Below are 12551 nucleotides of genomic sequence, written 5' to 3'. Positions count from 1 at the left end.
TAACATCGAGAATAGATTTAAGTGTCAGGAAGTCGTTTCTGAAAGTATTTGTATGGAGTGTAGCCATGTATGGAAGTGAAACGTGGACGATAAATAGTTTAGACAAGAAGAGAATAGAAGCTTTAGAAATGTGGTGCTACAGAAGAATGCTGAAGATTAGATGGGTAATCACATAACTAATAAGGAGGTATTGAATAGAATTGGAGAGAAGAGAAATTTGTGGCACAACTTGACTAGAAGAAGGGATCGGTTGGTAGGACATGTTCTGAGGCGTCAAGGGATCACCAATTTAGTATTGGAGGGCAGCGTCGAGGGTAAAAGTCGTAGAGGGAGACCAAGGGATGAATACACTAAACAGATTCAGAAGGATGTAGGTTGCAGTAGGTACTGGGAGATGAAGAGGCTTGTAGAGGATAGAGTAGCATGGAGAGCTGCATCAAACCAGTCCCAGGACTGAAGACCACAACAACAACAACTTCTTCCTTTTGATGATCAGCCTCTCTTGTTTCTTGTTACTCCCCATAGTCTTTTAAATGATTTCTAACTACGTGATATCATCTCAGCTTGCAGTTCTTGGCTCCCACTACTACAACGCCATTGCCGTCTGCGACAACGTCTTCATTACAATGGCAGTTTCTCATATAGCTACCTTAAACTGCTTCTTGTGAATTAAGGCAGCTACAATGTACGGAAATCACGAAATTTCAGGAGTCTTAGTGCTAGCAAATTGGAATCCCTCACAGTGAAATGGTGTGTGCCTTAGCAAATGGCATGCTGAAAAAGTTACATATCTTCAGTAAAGATTATATTATTCACTGATTACGTTCTCAGTCAGATCTGAGATGAAAAAGTACAAGAAAGAGCAAAATGTCCTTAATACGACATAGGAAACAAGGAATTGAAGTTATTAACTGTACTGTGTCCCGTCTAACTGCACTTAACAATCATAAGCAGTAGATGGCGACTTGCCTCGTCAACCCGGTGTTGCCCACAAGAAGTGACCAACAGTGATGGTCCTCCTTCCTCACTCCCAACACCACCTCTCTCTCTCTCTCTCTCTCTCTCTCTCTCTCTCTCTCTCTCTCACACACACACACACACACACACACACACAGAAGTACTCACGGCACACCTTTCACGCTGCAGTCCTTGAAAACCAATGTTTGTATGCATACAGATGGAAAGTGACAGTACTTGTTTCTAGACGCTGAAGAACTTCTCGATCCAGTTCTGATACAGCAAGCCTCACGAGGCTTACCAATGTGTAAAAACGCTTCTGAAGTCACGATCCTGCGACCCGGGGCCCACGAGAAATACAGACACCCTCCCCCCCCCCACACACACACACACACAACGAACCTCTCACGTCACACTCGCTGCCTTGGGGCCAACGAGCCATATGAGCCAGCATGTGACACTACAGATCCTACGAGTTCCAGCGACAGTCTAGGGCGAGTAGCGAGTTACGAGTTACAATTTCACACCAATCTCTTACTTCGTAGCTGCACGGTTAAGTACAGCCAAGCTCTCGACAACATTTGTCAAAGTTAAGTCCTTTACTGAGTACTGATTTCACACTTTGCACTAAAAATTGCTGAGCATTCGCGATTTATGTGCGAAAAGGCAACTAGGGTGACGCACAAGTACATTGCGAGGTCCGCATTTCTAGTGGGCTCAGAGTTGCCTTAGCCGATATACATCACGAGTGCTCGGTTCTGTCTGGGGTCCACGAAAAGTCAGTACATCACTGAAAAGATACACACGCTAAAGATCTTAACATTGTCATTTGTTATCGAGAGCTTTCATATATTTAAACGCTCAATTAAGAATTATTAAACTCGTTTGAAATAGACCCCTGCTCCCCGCCGCAGATGATCGTTTGAACTCGGAAGACCTGTAGTGTCACGTGCTGTGACGCAAGCCACACAGCCCGCATATCTGTCCGTTTGCGACACTGTGAGAGTGTGAGGACAACAGGCTTGAGCTTCAGCGAAATGTGCCAACAGGCTGAATTACAAACGGAGGTGTGGCCTTCTGTTCAAACAAAAGGACATGCGTGCACTCTGGTAGCCTTGCAACATCTGTCAGAAACAAGTAAATTCTATCGTTTCATTTGAACTGTTGCATGGGGGCTTAATTATAATTCAATAAAAATAATTTTAGTAGCTGTGTGTCCGGTTACGCAATCTAACTGCATAAAATAACAATAAAGAATGAAAGGAAATTTCCGTTAACACAATTGATTAATTAAGTCCCCTGCAACTATAAAAGCTACGAAAAAACAAAGCACAAGTGTAGCTGTTCTGTTTGTAATAGTGTGGTTCAACGTACATGTATCTGGCACGGTTCTTCCTCAATACGACAAGCAATTCTAAATACCATTTACAATGAACTAATTGAAAAACCAGAAATACTATAATTGCACATAGAAACCAGAATTACAAGTCTAATACATGAACACGAGCCAGATGCTTTGTTGACTGAACCTGTGACCAAGAGGCATTATTATTAAGGAGATTTGAAATAAGAAAATTTTTTGTGGCCTCCATATATATTGACGAAAAATACACTGTGATCATTGCAACATCTTCCATATATACATTACACCAACCAAACAGCATCTACTCTCTCGCCCAACAGAACAATAACTGCACACGACATGGTCTCAACTAGTACTGCTCTCGACATCCTCTCAACAAGCACTTCCCACGGCAACCTCTGAACTACAACTGCCCTCGACATTCTCTGAACAACAACTGCCCACGGCAACCACTGAACTACACCTGCCCTCGACATTCTCTGAACAACTACTGTGCCAGTGGAGGCGGCGGAATAATACTCTTTGGCGCAATCTCTGGCGCTGTGACTCAGTGTAGCCACCTTTCACTGTCTCATTAGTCTGGTGTGAGTAGATGGCATTGATGGTACGAAAAGGAAATCATAGGCCGGAGAATATTTCATTGAAGCCCCAGAAAATCTCGATTATGTTTCCATTAAATAAGTTTCGAAATCCAGTATGCAACAGGAAGACTCACCATTGGAAGGACCATGAAATATTTCATGACAGACAAGGATCAACTAACAGTTTGTTTGTAGGCTGATTTTGGAAGAATGACTAATAACACCAAAAACGCTGCTCGCAAAACAAGATGACACTCGGTAGGGTGGCTGATAAGAGCGGCCGTAAGGGCGTTGCCCAATTAAGGTCGCTCCAATGAGCCATCGTGTCGACTGTCGATTTGCATGAATAGTGTTACTTTATTTCAGGACGGAGGTTAATTTGCTCTTTTTTTCCTTTTTTGTCATTAAAGTGAAAACCATTAGTATGGTGTGTATTAGACCGGTTTTCTTTGTAGCAGATTATGCAATTATTTCCTTACTTAACTACCTCTGGTCTACCTTAAGCACACTAAGTGTAAAATGTATTCGGACACCTACATAATTCGGCTTTGGATCTTAGGACGTGGACCACAGACGGTCAATGCTGTTTTATTTTATTTCGCATATGCATAGTTAAAAACGAAACATTGCACCAGTAAAATGAAATTTTAAGCAGCTGTCCATTTTCTTTCTTCTGAGAATCAAACGTGAAGGTTATATGAATTACTGCAACAGTATCAACACAGAGATGTCGAAAATTCGAAATTGTGATGTACATTAAAAAAATACAGGAAACAACGAAAAATTCGTGTCATTTCAAACCCCATTAAGAAACAGATGTCTTGTTTCATCTACAGGGTGATCAAAAAGTCAGTATAAATTTGAAAACTGAATAAATCACGGAATAATGTAGATAGAGAGGTACAAATTGACACACATGCTTGGAATGACATGGGGTTTTATTAGAACAAAAAAATAGAAATGTTCAAAAAATGTCAGACAGATGGTGCTTCATCTGACCAGAATAGCAATAATTAGCATAACAAAGTAAGACAAAGCAAAGATGATGTTCTTTACAGGAAATGCTCAATATGTTCACCATCATTCCTCAACAATAGCTGTAGTCGAGGAATAATGTTGTGAACAGCACTGTCAAGCATGTCCGGAGTTATGGTGAGGCACTGGCGTCGGATGTTGTCTTTCAGTATCCCTAGAGACGTCGGTCGGTCACGATACACTTGCGACTTCATGTAACCCCAAAGCCAATAATTGCACGGACTGAGGTCTGGGGACCTGGGAGGCCAAGCATGACGAAAGTGGCGGCCTGAGCACACGATCATCATCAAACGACGCGCGCAAGAGATCTTTCACGCGTCTAGCAATATGGGGTGGTTCTAATAAAACCCCATGTCACTCCAAGCATGTGTGTCAATTTTTACCTCTCTATCTACATTATTCCGTGGTTTATTAAGTTTTTAAAATTTATACTGACGCCTCGATTGGACAATGAATCACATCCTTCATCGCGGATGCACATTTACGTTCGACCTCCAGCGGGAATGTAAAATTAGCAGGCGCCAAGGACATGGGCAGGGACTGAGGATAGGTGGCGCTAGGTGGGGAATGTGATCGGTTGGGGAGTGTGCCGTGATAGCCCACGTATTTGCGATAAACACTGTGTCCAGGTGACGTAGCTGTTAACTCAACTACTTAGTAAGCAGGAGATCGTGAGTTCGAGTCCCAATGCATCACATCTTTTCATTTATCACCGCCGATTCCACATAAAGTCCCGATGCAGCTGATATCAATAGTTCCCCCCTTTCCTCTCGTCCCCAACCTACCTTCAATTTTACATAATAATTACTCTATGGTGACGCTTAATAATCGATGCTACAGTTTTTATTGCCCCATAGCCGATATTTTTTCTTCGAACTTATGGAAGTGCCATGATCGTATGGTTTCTATTTGTATGTGATTGCTTTTTGTGCAATATTCGAAGAAGTCTCAGACGAAGCAGAGCAGACTTGACATAACTTAACCCGATATCTGCACCCCTTCAAATACCAACAATGCTTTAATTGCACAACTGGTCAGGGAAAGAAATCTCAGTTAAATACTCTTCGAGATACTGTGCAGCATTCTAGAAACAGTTTCCACTACCTATGCATGACCCCAGAGATTTAGTGTTCAGTGCGACGGACACCGCTAGCTTGGTCTCAATAAAATATATTGATATTGCTCGTTTTGTCCATACGTTGCTCAGCTTTCACACCAGTTGTATTTGCCTGACGATCGCAGTTTCGTTGAACACTTTAAGTGACAACATTTTCGCTAATGGGTGCACTATTTATTATGTCACTGACATCTGTAGAACCTACGAATCCAGTTTCATAGATTTTCCAGGCTAGGCTGAAAATTTGTGCCCACGCGACCTAAATTACCTTCGGAAAAGCGCCTAATTAAACAGCGTATTTTCTCGAATTTCTGACCGTTGAAACAGTGACTTCTGGTGAGATTCACCGTCGTTTAAAGACTTTTTATGGTGACGATAGTGTTGATAGGTGTACTCTAAACAGATGTATATCAAAATTTCGTGGTTGTGAACTTGAAAAAGCCATAATTATTCATGAAATGCGTGGCGGACGTCCCGTTCATTGCCACAAACGATAAACGCTGCAAACTCGTCGACGATTTGATTAAAAATGGCTGGCGAATCACTCAAAAGCTTATCGCGAACCATATTGCAATATCCAACGAACATATCGGCTTTACTATTGAACCATTAGGACACCGTTAAATCCGTGCAAGATGGGTACCACGGTCTAACAGAGGAAAACAAAATTAATTGTGTCGATTGGAATGCTGCTAGCAACATTTGCAGTGCTATCGTGACGAGGAGACGGCTTCCTTTTGAATATTGCGACGGGGAGACGAGGCGTGGGCCATTCATTACGACACAGAAGGGAAAAAAACAGAGCGCTGAATATCGATAGTTGTCTTCTCCTTAGGCGGAAAAATTCAGGACTTACACATATAAATATTATTTTCGCTGTGTTTGGGATGCTCACCGATTTTATGTGACCGACTGTCTGGTACAAGGGGCAATGGTAAATTCTTTTCAATTTGTAGACACTCTAAAACACCTCAGACGTCGAGTTTGTCATGTTAGAGGCAGCCTGGAGTCAATAATCTTGCACCATGACACTCGTCCAAACACCTCGAGCGAATTCTGAAGTCTGAATCTATACCACACACTCGTTACTCCCCCTACCTTACGCATTGCGATTTTTTTCCCCTGTAGTCAAGAGAGACCTCGAGGTTACTCATTACACCTCAGACGATGAGGTGAAGGCAGTTGTAAAGACCTGCATTCGAGAAGAGTCGGAAGAACTTTTCAGAGACGAAATGAAACAAAATGTTACACGTCGGTAGAAATGTGTTAGTCCTAACGGTGTCTATGTTGGAAAATAAGTATTTGATTCTGGAGCTTAAAAGTTGTGCTGTAGCGTACTTTCGCCCAATCTCCTAATTGTTTTTGTTCCTGTTATCAAGCATTTGTGGATTACTTTTCAGTCTATCCTCCTGTTGCATATCGGTAGAGTTAAATAAAGTGTTTTATTTATCTGTTTTTTTTAACATGTTCTCGTAAAAAGATGATGTATTCTAACCTTTTACACCGATGAAGTATGTGACAAATTTTGACATATGCCATAAAGCTCACATGCTTTTTACTTACTTCGCTAATGTTGGCAACTGTTGTGATTTCCGCATGTGAGTAATTTTTATCGATTGTCAATTATTTCATGGAAGTACGGTAACACACGTATGCTTTCTGCCTTTGCAACTTTAATATTTCTTATTGCCTGCAGCTTAACCATTCTAATACTACTTAACAGACGAAATCCAAGTTCTAGAAATTGTAATACATAGTGCAGCCCATGGCTAAAATGTTTTCATTTAAAAAACAATCGCCGGCCCCGGTGGCCGAGCGGTTCTAGGCGCTTCATTCCGGAACCACGCGGCTGCTACGGTCACAGGTTCGAACCCTGTCTCGGACATGGACGTGTGTGATGTCCGTAGGTTAGTTAGGTTTAAGTAGTTCTAAGTTCTAGGGGACTGATGACCTCAGGTGTTAAGTCCCATAGTGCTTAGTCATTTTAACCATTTTTTAAAAAATAATCATGAAAAAGAAGCCTAAAATATGAATTATGATAACAGTAATAATATTAAACATTTCAATAAGGTTGGAATATAACTGAGTGATTGTTTACATAGAACAATCAGTAAACAAGGACAAGTGAAGTGAGCATCAACGGACAGCACATTGTAATGTTCTCCACGTTCTCCCCCAGATAGCGGTAACACATTTCCGGGACGGAGTTCAAATGTGTGTGAAATCTTATGAGACTTAACTGCTAAGGTCATCAGTCCCTAAGCTTACACACTGCTTAACCTAAATTATCCTAAGGACAAACACACACACCCATGCCCGAGGGAGGACTCGAACCTCCGCCAGGATCAGCCGTACAGTGCATGACCCGGGACGGAGTGATGTTACGCTGAACATCGGAAACGCACCTCACACAAGCGTTCATCCTCTTCTGAGAATCGATGAGGTTGCACGTTCACACAAGGAAGTCCCTGAAGAATGATCTGACCGTAGTCGACAACTGAAAGTACTAGGGATCAACGAGTTTTCAGATCACCTCCAACAGATATTTTTGCTCCGGATTCTAAAATTCTAAAGTTATTACCGCTGTGTTTTATGCAGTTTGTGCTCCACAAATATTTGGAAAAAGGAATATTTCCGAATCGTCAGGAGCTACTGATGAAATAATAAATCTTTATTAACTATCGGGATCGATTAAAAGATCATCCTCAGAAATCTAAAATTGTTTGCAACAACCTGCCTGGTAATGATCTTACTGCGCCTTCAAATAGAGTAAAGAGAGTGCACTGGACACGGAAGGATGGAAACTGATTAGGACAGTATGAGATTATTATCTGCTCCATTGCATTTTACTGTAGGCTATATAATGCATTTTGCTGTTAAGAACAGTGATGCAGGACGATTTTCGCTTCACCTGAAAGTGCAAACCAGTTTTATTTATTTTCCGTTAACCCTCTCTCAATTTCTCGTTTTTGGCCACCAATGTCTGCTTTTCCACGTTTAGATGCCTCAGATGTTTAGCGAAGCAGAGGAGTGTGAGTTAGCGCGCCGCCGTGTGATCGCCGTCCCGCGGAGTGCTGCGCGCCGACTGCGATGGATGTGCCGTGCTTTACGATCGGGGCGCCCCGGGTGCCGGCCTCGCTGCCGGCGGAGACTTGCGCACGCGGCCATGTGAGAAATTGCGTCTATTCTCATCCATAACAATACTCGCAAACTGATTGCAAATTACTTCCAACGCACGCGCCCATTTTGCTCTAATTGAAATTCAGCGCCGCGCCGGAGCCTTGCTGCTGGCAGTGAGGAAAGTGGAGCCCCGGCAAGTGGGCTGGTAGACTGGCTCCAAACACACACACACACACACACACACACACACACACACACACAACTCCGTCACTTTAACTCCCTGCTACGTGTCGAATATTAAAGCCAAATAACCTACTTCACTATAGTCGTACCACGTGCCCTTTGCAACAAGATTTCGCAACGAATTTTGACTTTTATTACTGAAATCTTAAACAGAGACGTTACAGGTTCATTGCAGTCTGTTTTATAGATGCGTTGCCGAAAATCCCAGTTTATACAGAAATAACTGATTTAATTGTCGCACAAGAGCATTAGTTATCAACTTCTTTTTTTCCCGCAGTACTGTCGGATTTGAACTCTATTGTGATATTTGGCTTGAGCGGATATTTTTCTTTTAAAACATTTTACATTCATGGAATCGGTAATTCTGAAATTCTTAAGTGATGGGGAACAGTCCCCAAAACACATAAATACTATTTACACTCATGGAATTAGTAATTCTGAAATTCTTAAGTGATGTGGAACAGTCCCTAAAACACATAAAAACTATCTACATCTGCATCTACATACACACTCCGCAAGCCACTGTATGGTGCGTGGCGGAGGGTATCCCGTATCACTATTAGTCAGTTTCTTTTCTGTCCCACTCTAAAACAGAGCGAGGGAAAAACGACTGTCTATAAGCCTCCGTGCGAGCCCTAATCTCTCTAATCATATCTTCATGGTCCGTACGCGAAATGTACGTAGGTGGCAGTAGAATCGTTCAGCAGTCAGCCACAAAAGCCGGTTCTCTAAAGTTTGTCATAGTGCTCCCCGAAAAGAACGTCGCCCTTTCTCCAGTGATTCCCATCTGAGTTCCCGAAGCATCTCCATAATACTTGCGTGTTGTTCGAACCTACCGCCAACATACATAGCAGCTCACCTTATAACGACACCAGTATACGGAACACAGTGTAGGAATTGTTCCACGTCATTTCATAGAAGTTATTTCGTTTATCTCCGCCATAACGTAAAAAAATACGACCAGTAGCAGGGAAGTTGTAAAAATCTTGTAATTTCGATGTATTGCTCATGCGCTGCCTGCGATATGCAAGGTATAAGAGAATCGCTGACCAGAGAGCAGTGTTGACTGCATTAGGAACTGTGTAGCTGTAGCAGTAAGTTGTTGCTAGTCTGGAGTCTGCTCTGGTCTGGTCTGGTGTATCGTGTTGGCTGGCCGGTCGCGGTGCAGCGATGCCGGAGCCTGGGTATTATTGTATAAGGTAAAAAGCAGCCTCGCGCATGTGTAGTAATGTCATCTCAAGTCCCATGTAAATGTTTTAAAAATCTCGTAATAATAATCTTTCTCACAAAAAGTAACTTTTAACAACCATTCATTTCAATTTAAAGAATTTACTAATTTCTCCCATCCATGATCATCCCGATTGTTGCAAAAGAAAAATCAGTTGCTTTCTTTCATAAATTACAAATCTATCGGCCAGCATTGCACAGGGCTGTGCCAGAAAACATTATTTTAAGAGCAGATATATATGCGTTATCCGGCGACTTCATTGAGGTAAGAGTTTTTCTCTTTTTTATTCAGAATGATCTTTCAGGGCCATGACGCAGCACTGCTGACGTCCAAAATTTACCAGGTTAAATTCACAGTCAATTATTGAAAAGTTATAAGTGAGCGACAATTTAATTGAGAGGCTAGTTACATTGTATTATTACCAGGTTACTGAATTTTTTTTTTTTTTTTTTTTTTTGTTGGGACGTTACACTGAATGTGAACGACATAATTATAATTTTTTACTGTTGAGAGATTTAGGAATTTTTTTGTTTTTGAGCTTAGATTAAATGTGAATGAATTTTGTGTGGAGGTTAATGTGAAAAGAATTTTGTGGGGAGGTTAAATGTCAATGAATTTTCTGTTTTGAGGTTATTTTATTTTGTGGGGATGTTTCACTTTTGTGGGGAGGTTACACTAAAGGAGAAAGAATTTTGTGGGGAGGTTACACTTGGCGACAACCGGCCAGGATCATACTTTCTTTGTGAATTTCAGAGAAGTAGTCATATATCTGCTCTTATTTACTTAAATGTAGTTTGCATCTGGCGCAACGCATTTACTAATTTGTCACTCTTTCTTTCACAGATCATCGGCAATTTATTCCTCTTTGTTGTAATTGTGTTTGTTCCATTTTTTATTTCGTTTTTGTTTCATTTTTGTGCTTAATTTCGATTTGTGAAAAATGCCTCGAAAAACTGTTAACAGTACATCGCGATGTACAATGAGTGAAATAGCCGACTCGAATAATTTGACCGATAATACTTGCGACACTCAGTGTAATAGTGATAATCCTCTAATTGCAGATAATCTGTGTGTGCCGATCACTATTAATGATATTGATCCTAACGATGAGCAAACGAATTCAATTATGTCCACCGTAAATGTAACAATTGATGACGCGGCACGTTCCGTTACAATGAACGCTGCCCAGTTTGACACACCTAATTTGCAAAATTTACGTAGCGAACAGATAATTGTTTCTAACGAAGGTGAACAATGTACTCAAAATATGTCAGATTTGTTTAATTCCGATGTAGTGACCAATAGTGTACATCCAATTGGCAAACCTTTTCAAGAATCAGATAATGACCAAATGCTTACACAAAACGTGACAAATGCAGATACACCATCAAACAGCACAGAAAATAGAGTCGCTAATTTTGGCTGGGGTCAAGTTATGGCATTATTGCTACAACTTAATAAAAAAATAGACAACAATTCCAAACAGTCGAATGAAAAACAACACGACAATTTCAAACGACTTAATGAAAAACAAGACAACGTTAATAAAAATTTCAAACAACTTAATGAACAGAATAAACAACTTAGTGAACAAATTACAGCCGTTGCCGTGCAATGTCATGATACCAAAGAACAATTACACGAGGAAATTAAGGCTTGTGCTAAGTACAGTAGTGAAGAAATTGGATCTGTGGCACAAGAATTAAGTAATACACATGCAGCCACAACTAAATTACTTAGAGATGAAATTAGTGCAGTCGCTAATCAATGCTCTGAAAACGCAACACAGTTACGCGACGAGTTTAAATTAATGTCAGCAGAACTTTCACGCACGCTGGATGCGAAAGTAGACACGAAATTTGACCAACAGAACAGCCAAATTGACGAACGTTTTAATCACCACCTACAAAACAGTGAAACGCGTTACTGTAAATTTATACAGGAACAGGATAAAGTAAAGCAACAAGTCATGGAAACAATTACTGCACAGAGACAGGAAGATAAGCGTAAATTGTTTACGAAAGCAAAAACATACGTAGACAACAATATTGCTACAGTATCAGACGAAATCAAACAGTTGAACACCAAATTGCTTATTGTAATACACACTCTATCATCATAATTGATGTCATTGAATTTATCGACGAAGAGCTTTAACGTTATTTCTAAAATAGTAAATTAATAAGCACTACTTGCAGAATTAAGTCTTGTAGTATCTGAGCCGCAGAAACCGTATAAAGTTTGGATGCCTCCAGACGGGGAGTAATCCCCTTTATTTGGGAGACGGTAGCCGCCTGTAATTGTACCGGAGGACCAGCTGCGCCCCGCAGAACAACGCATCTGCAGAGCTTTTTCCTCTCGCTGGCCTGCATGCGGAGGCGCTTAAAGTTCTCAGTGATCTGGGGCAGGCTGAGATTACCTTCCTCCTTCCAGTGAGGCTGCTGGTTCTTTTCCGTGTGAATAAAATACATTGACCTCCTGGTCCAACGCCCATTTCAGCACTGAATAAATCCCACGTTTTCGTTTGAAACTTTTCTTGTAATAAGCGTGGAAAGAAATAGGCAACGTATCATTTCTTTTTTACTAATTGGATGTTTCTCAAGAATATTACTTCCGCTGTAAGGTGAATTTAGTTATTTGCAGAACCTAAATTACTCGTTTTAACAGCGGTGGTATAAAAAAAGTACGCAAAGTGGAAACAAGTTTTAATTATTTTAAGAAGCCACTAACCGATACTGCACTTTTCTCTCAATGAAATGATACATTAATGTTTCTCTCAGATAATTTCGAGGTTCTGCGCTGGAGAGACGTCTCAAGAAAGGTTTCTGAGTGTTGTCTTTGTGATACTGTCCTCATTTTTATTTCAAAACAATTTAGCTGCTTCACATACGTAACATGATTCTTCCC

The sequence above is a fragment of the Schistocerca piceifrons genome, chromosome 2 (assembly GCF_021461385.2).
Source record: "Schistocerca piceifrons isolate TAMUIC-IGC-003096 chromosome 2, iqSchPice1.1, whole genome shotgun sequence".
Lineage (NCBI taxonomy): Eukaryota > Metazoa > Arthropoda > Insecta > Orthoptera > Acrididae > Schistocerca > Schistocerca piceifrons.
Note: the sequence above shows the minus strand (reverse complement) of the source record.